Raw genomic sequence first — 11359 nt, 5'->3', positions numbered from 1 at the left:
GATTATGAAGGTGAAGGAGACTATGAGGATGAGGAACCAGGCCAATGAGGAGTTACAAGTTGTACCTAAAGACCATGTTCAGGTTTACAAACGTACATGAAGACCCAGTCGATCTAGATGATGATTGATGAAATAATGAGAAGACTGGTGTATCTATACGAAGAAGTGTCTTTTTGGGTTATTATGCTGGTTGCTTTTGGGTACATTTCATATTATGGAGCCATGTATGGTTAGCTATATTTACTTTTATAATCCCATAGCTTTTGGAACGGCTCTTCCTGGGATCCATTTATCATCTTTATGCACTTTCTTTTTGCTTTTCTGAGAATATGATATTTGAAATCTATCTGCAAATCCTTTAACACAGTCTTGTGAAAGGCTTCGATTGGCATGTGTGAGGAGAGTAGTATATTCAGTTTCCTAACTGCCATATAAAGGATTGACTTAAGAATTTTCATAAATCATGAAATTTTTACAGAGAGTAGTATATTGAGTTTCCTAACTGCCATAAAAATATCAAGTGAAATTAATGATTTTTCAATTTTATAAAAATATTGGAGTCGAGACTGTACGATTAGAAACCGTAGAATCCATAAGCGCAGCCGACGACGAAAATGAAAATGAACTTAAGATACTTTGAAAAAGGAAGCGACCATGATGTGAATAAGGACTTAAAGGAATAATAAGGGTAATATAAGTTGAGAGGATGCATAATAATTAGTGCATGAGTGCGGGTAGCCGTAAATTAGAACGGGACCTAACGAAACTAATTGTGTTTATGATTATAGATTTCCGAGTGGAACCTAGAGCATCCTCCACCTCGAGATACCCAGGCAAGTTTACGAACCCAACTCTATTTAATATTGTATTGTGAAAGGATTGTTTTATTATCATTGCATAAATACCATGCTTGCCATGATACGTAGTAATTGAACTTTTCGCATTATATTGAACCAATCGATCAAAATATAGATTATATTGAACCAATCGATCAAAATAGGAGGATACGAGAAATACGAACAGAGGTATCATTGCTATATCCCATTGAATGATCCGCACAATCCAAGCTCAAAAATCATTAATCGCGACTGTAATCACCACTAATATTGAGTTTAAGAAGTTTAATTTGAGAAGAACTGAAGTGTTGGCAACTCTAGGGGCCAGAGGGTATGAGTTCATACTTTTGGGGCTGGTAGGTACAATGGCCCATACTTTAAGGGCCAGAAGGTCATTAAGCCAAAAAGAAAAGATGTAGAAACTTGAAAGCTCTTACAGATTACTGTAGTCGATTCTAGCTGTAAGCCAAAAGTTCTTTCATATTTTACTTCTAGGAGCTACAACATTGCAACAACTGTGAGCATCAATTGACATTCAATAGAGGTACAGAATCAAAAAAATGAGGTGTTTAATTCTGCATTCTTGTTTATACCTGTAATAAAAATGTGCATGAAAATATCATGTTACAGCTACAAATTACAATAGAATTATTCCTGTTGGAATATAAGCTATAACATTCCTTAAAAACTATTTAATTCCTTACATGAATGTGAAGTCACAGATACATGATTCTGGTGCATGAACCTTAGTTTACATATTCGTGGATAATTAAGTGTTCTATGTAATAGTTCAGTGAATCTATATCTATATAATCCTATAAATTGTAATATCCAATTACTCAATTATATTAAGAAATTCTACAGAAAAAGTTTCTTCTGTTTGCATTTTACTATTCCCATCAAATTGGTATCAGAGCCTGTTCGAGAACCTGTTCCGTAGCCTGTTCAATAACCTGTTCAGAGCCGATTTCTTAACCTGTTCATTAAACATCATTTTCTAATATGGCCACCAACAACAACACATTACAACCTCAACTTCCAGGATTAAATGGAAAGAATTACGGTCAATGGAGTATTATGATGAAAGCTTTATTTGGTTCCCAAGATTTATGAGATATTGTTGAAACTGGTTATAAAGAACCTTCTGATCAAACTACTCTCAATCAGCAACAATTGGAAGTTGTAAAGGAAAATCGGAAAAAGGACAAGAAAGCACTTTTTTCATATATTAGGCAGTAGATGAAGCTATTTTTGAAAGGATCTCTACAGCAGCAACATCAAAAGAAGCATGGAGCACTCTTAATACAACATACAAAGGTGAAGACAAGGTGAAGATGATAAGATTGCAGGATTTAAGGGGTGTGTTTGAGCTATTAAGAATGAAGGAGACAGATTCCGTAGAAGACTACTTAACAGAGTTGTTTCTATCTCAAATCAACTCAGGGTCAATGGAGAAGAATTGAAGGATCATCGGATAATAGAAAAAAATCTTCTGAGTATGTCAAAGAAATACGAGCAAATAGTTGTTGCAATCGAGGAATCAAAAAATTTAAGTGAGCTTCCAATTGAATATCTATTGGGCTCCTTGCAATCTCATGAATTAAGGATTGAACAATTTGAATCATCACCCTCTGAGCAAGCATTCCAGATGCAAGAATTCCATCGTGGAGGCTTCTGTGGAAGAGGACGCGGAAGAAATTTTCGTGGAAAAGGAAGAAGCCAACCAGATTCTTACGCAAGAGGAAGGTCTCAAGCACATAATTAGCAATATCAATAAAATCATGAAGCAAGTCCAGGAAATCAATATGAAAGAGGAAGATTCCATGGACAAGTTAGAGGCAGGGGAAGAGGTAATTATCAATCTCAAATCCTATGCAATTTTTGTCATAAATTTTTTCATTTAAAGAAAGATTGCTACTCGAGATTGAAATATGTAAGAAATGCGACCATTTTTTTACATGAAAGTTCTGAATCAAAGAATGAAGAATCAGTCCTTCTTATGTTTAATGAGCAAGAGGTCTCCACCAAGAATATTTGGTACATTGACAGTGCTTACAGCCACCACATGACAGGACACAAAAGCATTCTTATTAAACTGGATAAATCTGTCCAGCGAGAGGTAAAAATTGACGATGATAAACGGCAACTGGTACAAGGATGTGGTGATGTTCCAATACAAACTAAACGAGGCCAGAATTTTGTTCGTGATGTCTACTATGTTCCAGAGCTAAAGCATAATATTTTAAGAGTGGGACAATTATTAAATAAGGGACATAATGTGATTTTCAAAGGTTAGTAGTGTGAAATAAGATATAAGAGTAATTCTCTTATTGCGAGAATCAAAATGACGCCAAATAAGATGTTCCGTTTAAAGTTAAATGAGACATAACTTAATTGTTTCTCTAGTATTGTGGAGGACAAATCATGGTTGTGCCATCTAAGATACAATCATCTAAGCTTCAGCACACTCTCAAAAATATGTCAGGAGCATATGGTGAGAGGCATTCCATACATCAATAAACAAGATCAAATCTGTGAAGGCTGTGTATTTGGAAACCAAAAACGTGATTCTTTTCCAAGTAGAATGGTAAAAAGGGCATCTTAACCTTTAGAGCTGGTGCACTCATATTTATATGGTCCAATGCGAGAAAATTCACTTGGAGGTAAAAAATACTTTCTCACATTTATTGACTTTCTCCAGAAAATTCAAAGCTCTTGTTGAAAAATATAATGGACTTGATCTAAAGGCCTAATGTTCTGACCAAGGCGTTGAGTACATGAGTGGAGAATTTGAAGCCTTTTTGAAAGAGAATGGCATTAAATATCAGCTGACAGTAAGTTTCAGCCCCTAACAAAATGGGGTGGCAGAAAGAAAAAATAGAATTATTATGGAACTTGTGCGCAGTATACTCAAGACAAAAAGGCTACCTCATCCTATCTGGGCTGAAGCTGCATCATCAGCATGCTATGTCTTAAATTGAGCTTCTACCAAAGCTGTACAAGGAAAAACCCCAGAAGAGGCATGGAGTGGTCACAAACCTGGTGTATCTCATTTTAGAATTTTTGGAAGCCTATGTTATTCTCATATACCGAAGGAGAAGCGTGGAAAGCTTGATGATAAATCTTAAAGGCATTTTTGTTGGCTATAACGAGAATCCAAAGGTATATAGGCTGTTCAATCCAGTGTCAAAAAAATTAATAATCAGTCGTGATGTAATATTTGGTGAACAAGCAGCTTGGGATTGGAAGAATGGAAAAGAAAGCTGCAACATCATATTTGATAATAATCTACTAGAAGAAGAAACTGGGACTGTTCTAGAAGAAGTTCCACTGCATGCATCACCAACATCTTCATCAAGTTCTGAGTCTGCGTCTTCTTCAAGTCCTGAGTCAACACCTCGCAAAACCAGAAGTTTAGTTGAAATTTATGGCCAAATAAAAAGAATACTTCAAGAAGAATATGCAGACTTTGCTTTATTCATGGAAAATGATCCTGTCACCTTTGAAGAGGCTACTAAAGAAGAAAAATGGAGGGAGGCCATGAAGCAAGAAATGGATGCAATTCAAAGAAATAAGACATGAGAATTAATTGATTTGCCTCCTGGAAAGAAAACAATTGGAGTCAAATGGTTGTTTAAAACTAAATATGATGCAGATGGAAAAATTCAAAAGCATAAAGCTCGCTTTGTAGTAAAAGGTTACAAACAAAAGGCCGTCATTGATTATCAAGAAGTATTTGCTCCAGTTGCCCATCTTGAAACTATCGGGTTAGTACTTGCTCTTGCTGCTCAAAACAATTAGATTGTTAACCAAATGGACGTTAAATCGGCATTTTTTAATGGTGTTTTAAAAGAGGAAGTGTACCTAGACCAGCCACCAGGATTCATCAAAAAGGGAGAAGAACATAAAGTTTGTCAATTAAAGAAATCCCTTTATGGATTAAAACAAGCTCCGAGAGCTTGGTACAGCCGTATCAATGGTTATTTCTTAAAGAATAGTTTCTAGAAGTGTCCTTTTGAACACACTCTTTATGTTAAAGAAGGGGCAAATAATAGTGTTCTTATTATCAGCTTATATGTTGATGATTTGATAATTGTTGAAAGCAATGCTGAAGATATAAATTTCTTTAAAGAAAACATGGAAAAAGAATTTAAGATGACTGATTTGGGACTGCTACTTTTCTTTCTGGGCATGGAGATTAAACAAAGAAATGGTGGATTTTTTATCTCTCAGCAGAAATATGCTAAAGAATTGCTAAAAAAGTTCAAAATGGAAAATGCAAATTTGGTTAATACACCAGTTGCAGTTGGTTTGAAGTTAAGTAAAGATAATAATTCTGAGCTTATTGATCCTACATTATTTAGAAGCCTTATGGGAAACCTAATGTATCTTACTGCTACAAGAACTGACATAACTTATGGGGTCAGCTTAATTAGCAGGTTTATGGAATGTCCCACGATGTCTCACTGGAAAGCGGGAAAAAGAATATTAAGATACATTCGAGGAACTCTCTCAGATGGAATTTATTATCAAAAAGTAAGCAATCCTAAACTTGTTGGATTTTGCGATAGTGATTGGGCAGGAAACCATGATGATAGTAAGAGCACATCATGAAATGTGTTTTTTGTTGGATCTGGTGTGATATCATGGATGTCAAAGAAACAGGTTATTGTGGTGCTCTCAACAGCGGAAGCAGAGTACATATCATTGGCTATAGCTGGTTGTCAAGCCCTCTGGATAAAATGGGTGTTATAAGAACTGAAGCAAAATTTCAAGCATTGTCCAATAATTTAATATGACAACAGTTCAGTTATTGCACTTAGTAAAGATCATGTTTATCATGGAAAAAGCAAACACTTTCGAATTAAATACCATTTCATCCGTGATTTGATCAAGAATGGAGAGCTTGAAGTTAAGTACTGTAGAAGTGAAGAACAAGTCTCAGACATATTTACAAAGCCATTAAAGTCAGAAGTGTTCACTGGACTGAAGACAAAGCTAGGTGTAGCAAGATTCTAGCTTAAGGGAGGCTGTTGGAATATAACTAGAACCTTCCAGAAAAACTATTTAATTCCTTACATGAAAGTGAAGTCACAGATACATGATTCTGGTGCATGAACCTTAGTTGACATATTCGTGGATAATTAAGTGGTCTATGTACTAGTTTAGTGAATCTATATCTATGTTATCCTATAAATTTTAATATCCAATTACTCAATCATATTAAGAAATTCTAGAGAACAAGTTTCTTCTCTTTGCATTTTATTATTCCCATCAATTCCATATGTGAGATAAATATCCTGGGATTAGCAGTATACCAAGAACTTCAAAAATTAATATCTCACTCAATTTATACTATAAACTATACTACACCTACCTCGAGCGGTAGACACTATTTTCCAAACTATTATTCAGACACACTTTATGATCTTAGAAATTACAATTGTGTTAAACCCTAGCAGTCCAACCTAGCTATTCTATGATATAGAAGATGATATAAACTCTTGCATTTAATTCCAAGACCAATAGACTAGATTCTGGACCACATTTATTTTAGATCATATGATGCCATTTCAGCACAAAGATCTTGTTAAAAAAGATGCCAAGTTAAAAGGGGAATGCTACAGTTTTAATCTCCAAGAATGGACTACTTATATTTTTTAATACTCCGCAAAAGATGCAAAAATATAATACTTCAATAGTTGTCCATTTAATAACTAAATTTTGTTAATGGTGATAAGCGACATATTATCGAAGTGGTTGATTGTTGCCTTTATACAACGTGCATATACATTACGTCTCCCATCTGCATATACCTGTAAGAAGGGATAAGTTATTAAGAAATCAATGCACAGAAGTGAAAATACATTGCAACTGGTAATGAATATTTCTGGAAACTTTTGTGTAATTGAATGTTATATAATCCTTTAAAAAAGAATGATAGCAAGGGCTAAAAGATACTAAGGAACGTTAATCTAATACATTTACTTTCAATGTAGTAAACTAGCCATAAAGCTACCATAGAAGTTCACTAATTAAAACTAATTTTAATACATCTTCGATCCTCGCTTGTTAGAACTTAAACTTGCTTGCAAGTTAAAATACATAAGCTCCTTAAAAGCTTAGACTTACACATTTTTTTATATTGGTCACATTCACATTAGAATTCTTAAAGGGAAAATAATCATTCTAAAGTCCTTTAAAATATCTAATTTTGGCATCTAAAATTAAAATTTTGACATAACGAAAAATAAAGTACTCTTCACTATTCAAATTCTTGTATATAAACAAGCTCACTTCCTCATTTCAATTTCTTAGCCTTTTACATAACTATGAATAAATTATTTTTCTCTATACTCACACTCGAAAATAGGTGCACTTACTTCAAATAATTAAAAAGAATCTTTAATAACAAACTTGAGAAATTAAGTGCATTACACATATTACAACAAAACATAGTTCTAAACAAAATTATTGTGAAATGAGGTATGGAAAATTAACACCTCAAAAACTTAACAAAGTCCTTCTACACAACTTTAATTCATAACATATAGGTTTTACACGAATTGCAAATTAGTTACACAATTACCATTTGAAGAATCTCTTATATAATAATAACAACTGGAGCTTATATAATAATAGTTACACAGCTTTAAGTCAAGAACAGAAGAGAGAGGGGGGGTGAGTGAGAGAGGGGGAGAGAGAGAAAGAGAGAGGGGGAAGAGAGAGATTAAATGAAGTTTAAAGAAGGACCTAAGCGGTAACTAAAGAATTCAAGCCTCGACTACAATTCAGTTGACCGTAAATAGAAAAGAAAATCCTTAATTGCATAGTACAGAATAGTTGGGGTGGACAGACAAAGACAAAGATACAAGAGAGTTTAGTGAGAGAGAGAGAGACATATAGGCTAGAGAGATTAGCGAGAGAGGGAAGGATAGGAGATATAAAGTGGGACATGAGAGAGAAAGTGGGTGAGTGAGAGTGTATTGAGATATGAGAAGAAGCAAAGGGTCTAAAAATTTTTGGCGGCCGTTACCCAAAATTTATCCCGCTTAAGCACAATTATTGCTCGGGCTCATAAGTCCAATAATTCATCTATAAGTATATTTTATTATTTTTGTAAATAAATACAAATATTTATTTGAAAAAGTTAATTACTTATATGTATGTTAATACTTTTATAATTCATTTTTCATATTTTTAAAACTTATATGTTAATGCTCGTATCAAAATAAGTAAACTCATTTTTTCCTCCAAGAATATTCGTTTAATATTCAAGAAAGTCTAATAACTACATAAATTCATATAAGAGCAAAATTTAAAAAATCAAATCAGAGAATATTAATAGCATCTTATGAAACCTTTAGTTTCAAATTGTAATTGTAATTCCAATAAAAGTTTGAAATTAAAGATAGACTATCCACAAAGAATTACAATGTTTACATTTGGAGATCGAGTTTGGCATACCTTAAAGAAGAGATTTTTAATTAAGTCAGCTCAAAATTAAACACAATCCCAAATCAAAACTTCTAGAGACCAAACCTAAACTTCTCGTTTCACAAATCGGTTGAATCCCAAATCGGAATTTTTAGGGTTTCAAGAGTAAGAAGAAATTCAATCTCCCAAATTTTTAAATCTCCTTAATTCATTGAAGACCAAGTCGATTGGTAGTAAATATCTAGGTATGGACTGATAAATATGTATATCTTGACTCGTGAGCGCGTAAAATCATGAACATGTTAATGAAAGAGTTGAGGATTGAAACGAATATCCCGAGTACTGCTGCGTTATAACTTATTAACAAAACAAAAATAGAAGTATATAATGATTTAGGATATGTTCACTTGTAAAACTTTTATGCTCAGCCCTATTGAAGTGCTAAAATATAAATAAATAATTAAAATGATGTACTTCAAAAACTTTTGCTAACATATCTATTCAACAAACACTATACAAGCTCAATCTAATATAGCTTATATCAAATAAGCCGTATCTTACTATTTCTTTTTATTTTTATTTTTTTTTTCATAAAATGATATGTATAGCATATTACACAAAGCGTTATGGAAGTGCACCACTTACATAGCTGTTACTCAAAAGTGCTACGCAAGTAGTGTTTTTTAAACTCAGTTTTGTAGTAGTTCCCGTTTATAGTTTAGGGGCTTTCACCAATTGTTTGGGTGGTTTATTTTATATCACGTTTTTGTGAATTGTCATGTTATTTTAAAAATGATTTATTTAGTGTACCGGAGAATCTGCGAAGCCGGCTTCGAAATTAGAATGGTTGTGGATATCATAAAAGCGCACATTCCACAATGAAAGATTGTTCAACCTATGGGGGCATCTATACACCGACCTTAGATGGTGAAATTGATGGTTCTAAATGGTGACCCTAAATATTTTTTATGTGTGAAGATCGATTGTGATACTACTAATTTGAGGGAAATCAATATCGTTGGACTCGTTGGGAAACCTTTATAATGATTTTGAATGTGAAGAATATTTATATTGAGTTTTTTAAGTGATCTCAAAATATTTCGGCTATTTTTTTGGTTCATTTATTTATTTTTCGACCAGGTCGTATTCTCAGTTCGGGTTTGTGGTGACTGAGTTTGAGTTGTTTTAATAAAATTCTATACACTACATATAAAAAAACTAAAGTTATAGACAAATAGTCAAGGTTATTTAAATCAGAAATTTAATTTTGATCTATTTTATATTATATTTAAATGGGTAATAATAGTTATGGTATTAATGTTCCAATGAAAACCATGTACATATTAGTAAGTACTAACACTATGGTAAGTCTATGACCTAATTTTTCCATGGATGGGAGAGATGTCAAATATATAATCGCATACAAATATGTTAATATACAAAAATAAGTATACGTAAATATCGGAATTCTGATCCAACTATACTATGCGAATATGTATAATATCTTGATCTGACACCGATTTTCAATCAAACTTTTATTTTTATACTAAAAAATAAAAAGAAATATAAAAAAAATTAAAAAATTCAAATTAAATATGAAAAATTTAGTTAAGAGTTAAAGTAAATTAAGCCTATTTAAATATTTTTTCAAAAATTAATTTTTAATTATCTTTTCAAAATATTTTTGTTATCTCTAAATTATTAAGCTCCGACGATATATTATATATCTATATAATTATATATATACATATATTAAATGTAATTTTTAAATTTTGTTTAAAATATTATTTTGATGAATACATACACACAGCCACACAATATAAAATTAATGAAATAAAATATTAGTTTATATGTAGTTATATTTAAAATAATATATAAATTTAAAATCTATTTAATTTGGAATCTATTTTTTGTTATATTCAAGTTTTCGGTGTCCGCAATTGTGAGATATATATAATATCCCCTTTGTTTCGCATCATGCAAATATTTAAGAAATTTATCACTTTTTTCCCATTTTTTTAACAAAGAGACAACCAACTAATTACTTGAAGTTTGAGATGAAATATATGAAATTATAATTGTTCATAACTTCATAATTATGATGTCATCTTTAAAATAATTATTCCTACATTACTTGAAAAACATTTATTTTAGTAATATTGTGAAAAAAATCATAAAAACTATGTATGATGCTACATAAATTGAATCATAAGATATATGTACTATAATGTAATTATATATAATCTCATTCATGAAGTAACTATCACAACAATTCTCATACATGAAAAACAATTATTTCACAAATATATTATACTTTGTGAACATACTTCTTGTAAGGTCGATCATAGAGAGTGGAGAAGAAAAAAAGGAGTTGGTAATAATCCAAATAGTATCTTTACAACAATTAACTCCTACATTTTTTGTAAAGTTATTTATTGCATACTAGTTACAAATTAAACTTATGATAATTCTTATACATGGAGAACAAATATTACAATTATTAGAGTAATGTATTACACATGATTCATATTTTGTTGAAAGTCTGGAGGGGAGGATATACACCATTATATTGTAAAAAAAATATATGTATGATAAAAATAAAATGAAATATGTAAGATATCATTATGTCAATAGATTTGAATATATTTGAATAAAAATAAAAGATAATAAATATTTTTTACTAAAAAAAGTTAGTAAATTCTATTGTCAATAGAATGTAAGTGATACTAAATACTTTTTTTTTCTTAAAAAAAGATACTAATTGTTGTTAGGCTTAATGAGAAGCACAATGCTAATTACGTGATCAATCATAATCTCATTCATGATATGATCATTACCCTGCAAAAACAAATATTGCACAATGTGTTAAGAAAAAGAAAATATTTTTCTTATTAAGATCTAAACTAGAGAATATTTATTATTTTAAGGTGAAAAAGAAAATATGTACAATCCAAAAATAATATTTATTTTTTAGGATATCATTATCTCTACATATTACTAAATTTAAGATCCCAAAAATTAAGAAAATTAATGCTTTTTAAGAAAAATTGAAGAAATATCTATTGCTAGGTGGAATCTAATCCATA

The sequence above is a fragment of the Apium graveolens genome, chromosome 11 (genome assembly GCF_009905375.1).
Source record: "Apium graveolens cultivar Ventura chromosome 11, ASM990537v1, whole genome shotgun sequence".
Lineage (NCBI taxonomy): Eukaryota > Viridiplantae > Streptophyta > Magnoliopsida > Apiales > Apiaceae > Apium > Apium graveolens.
The sequence above is the reverse complement of the archived record's forward strand: the minus strand, read 5'-3'. Positions refer to the sequence as shown.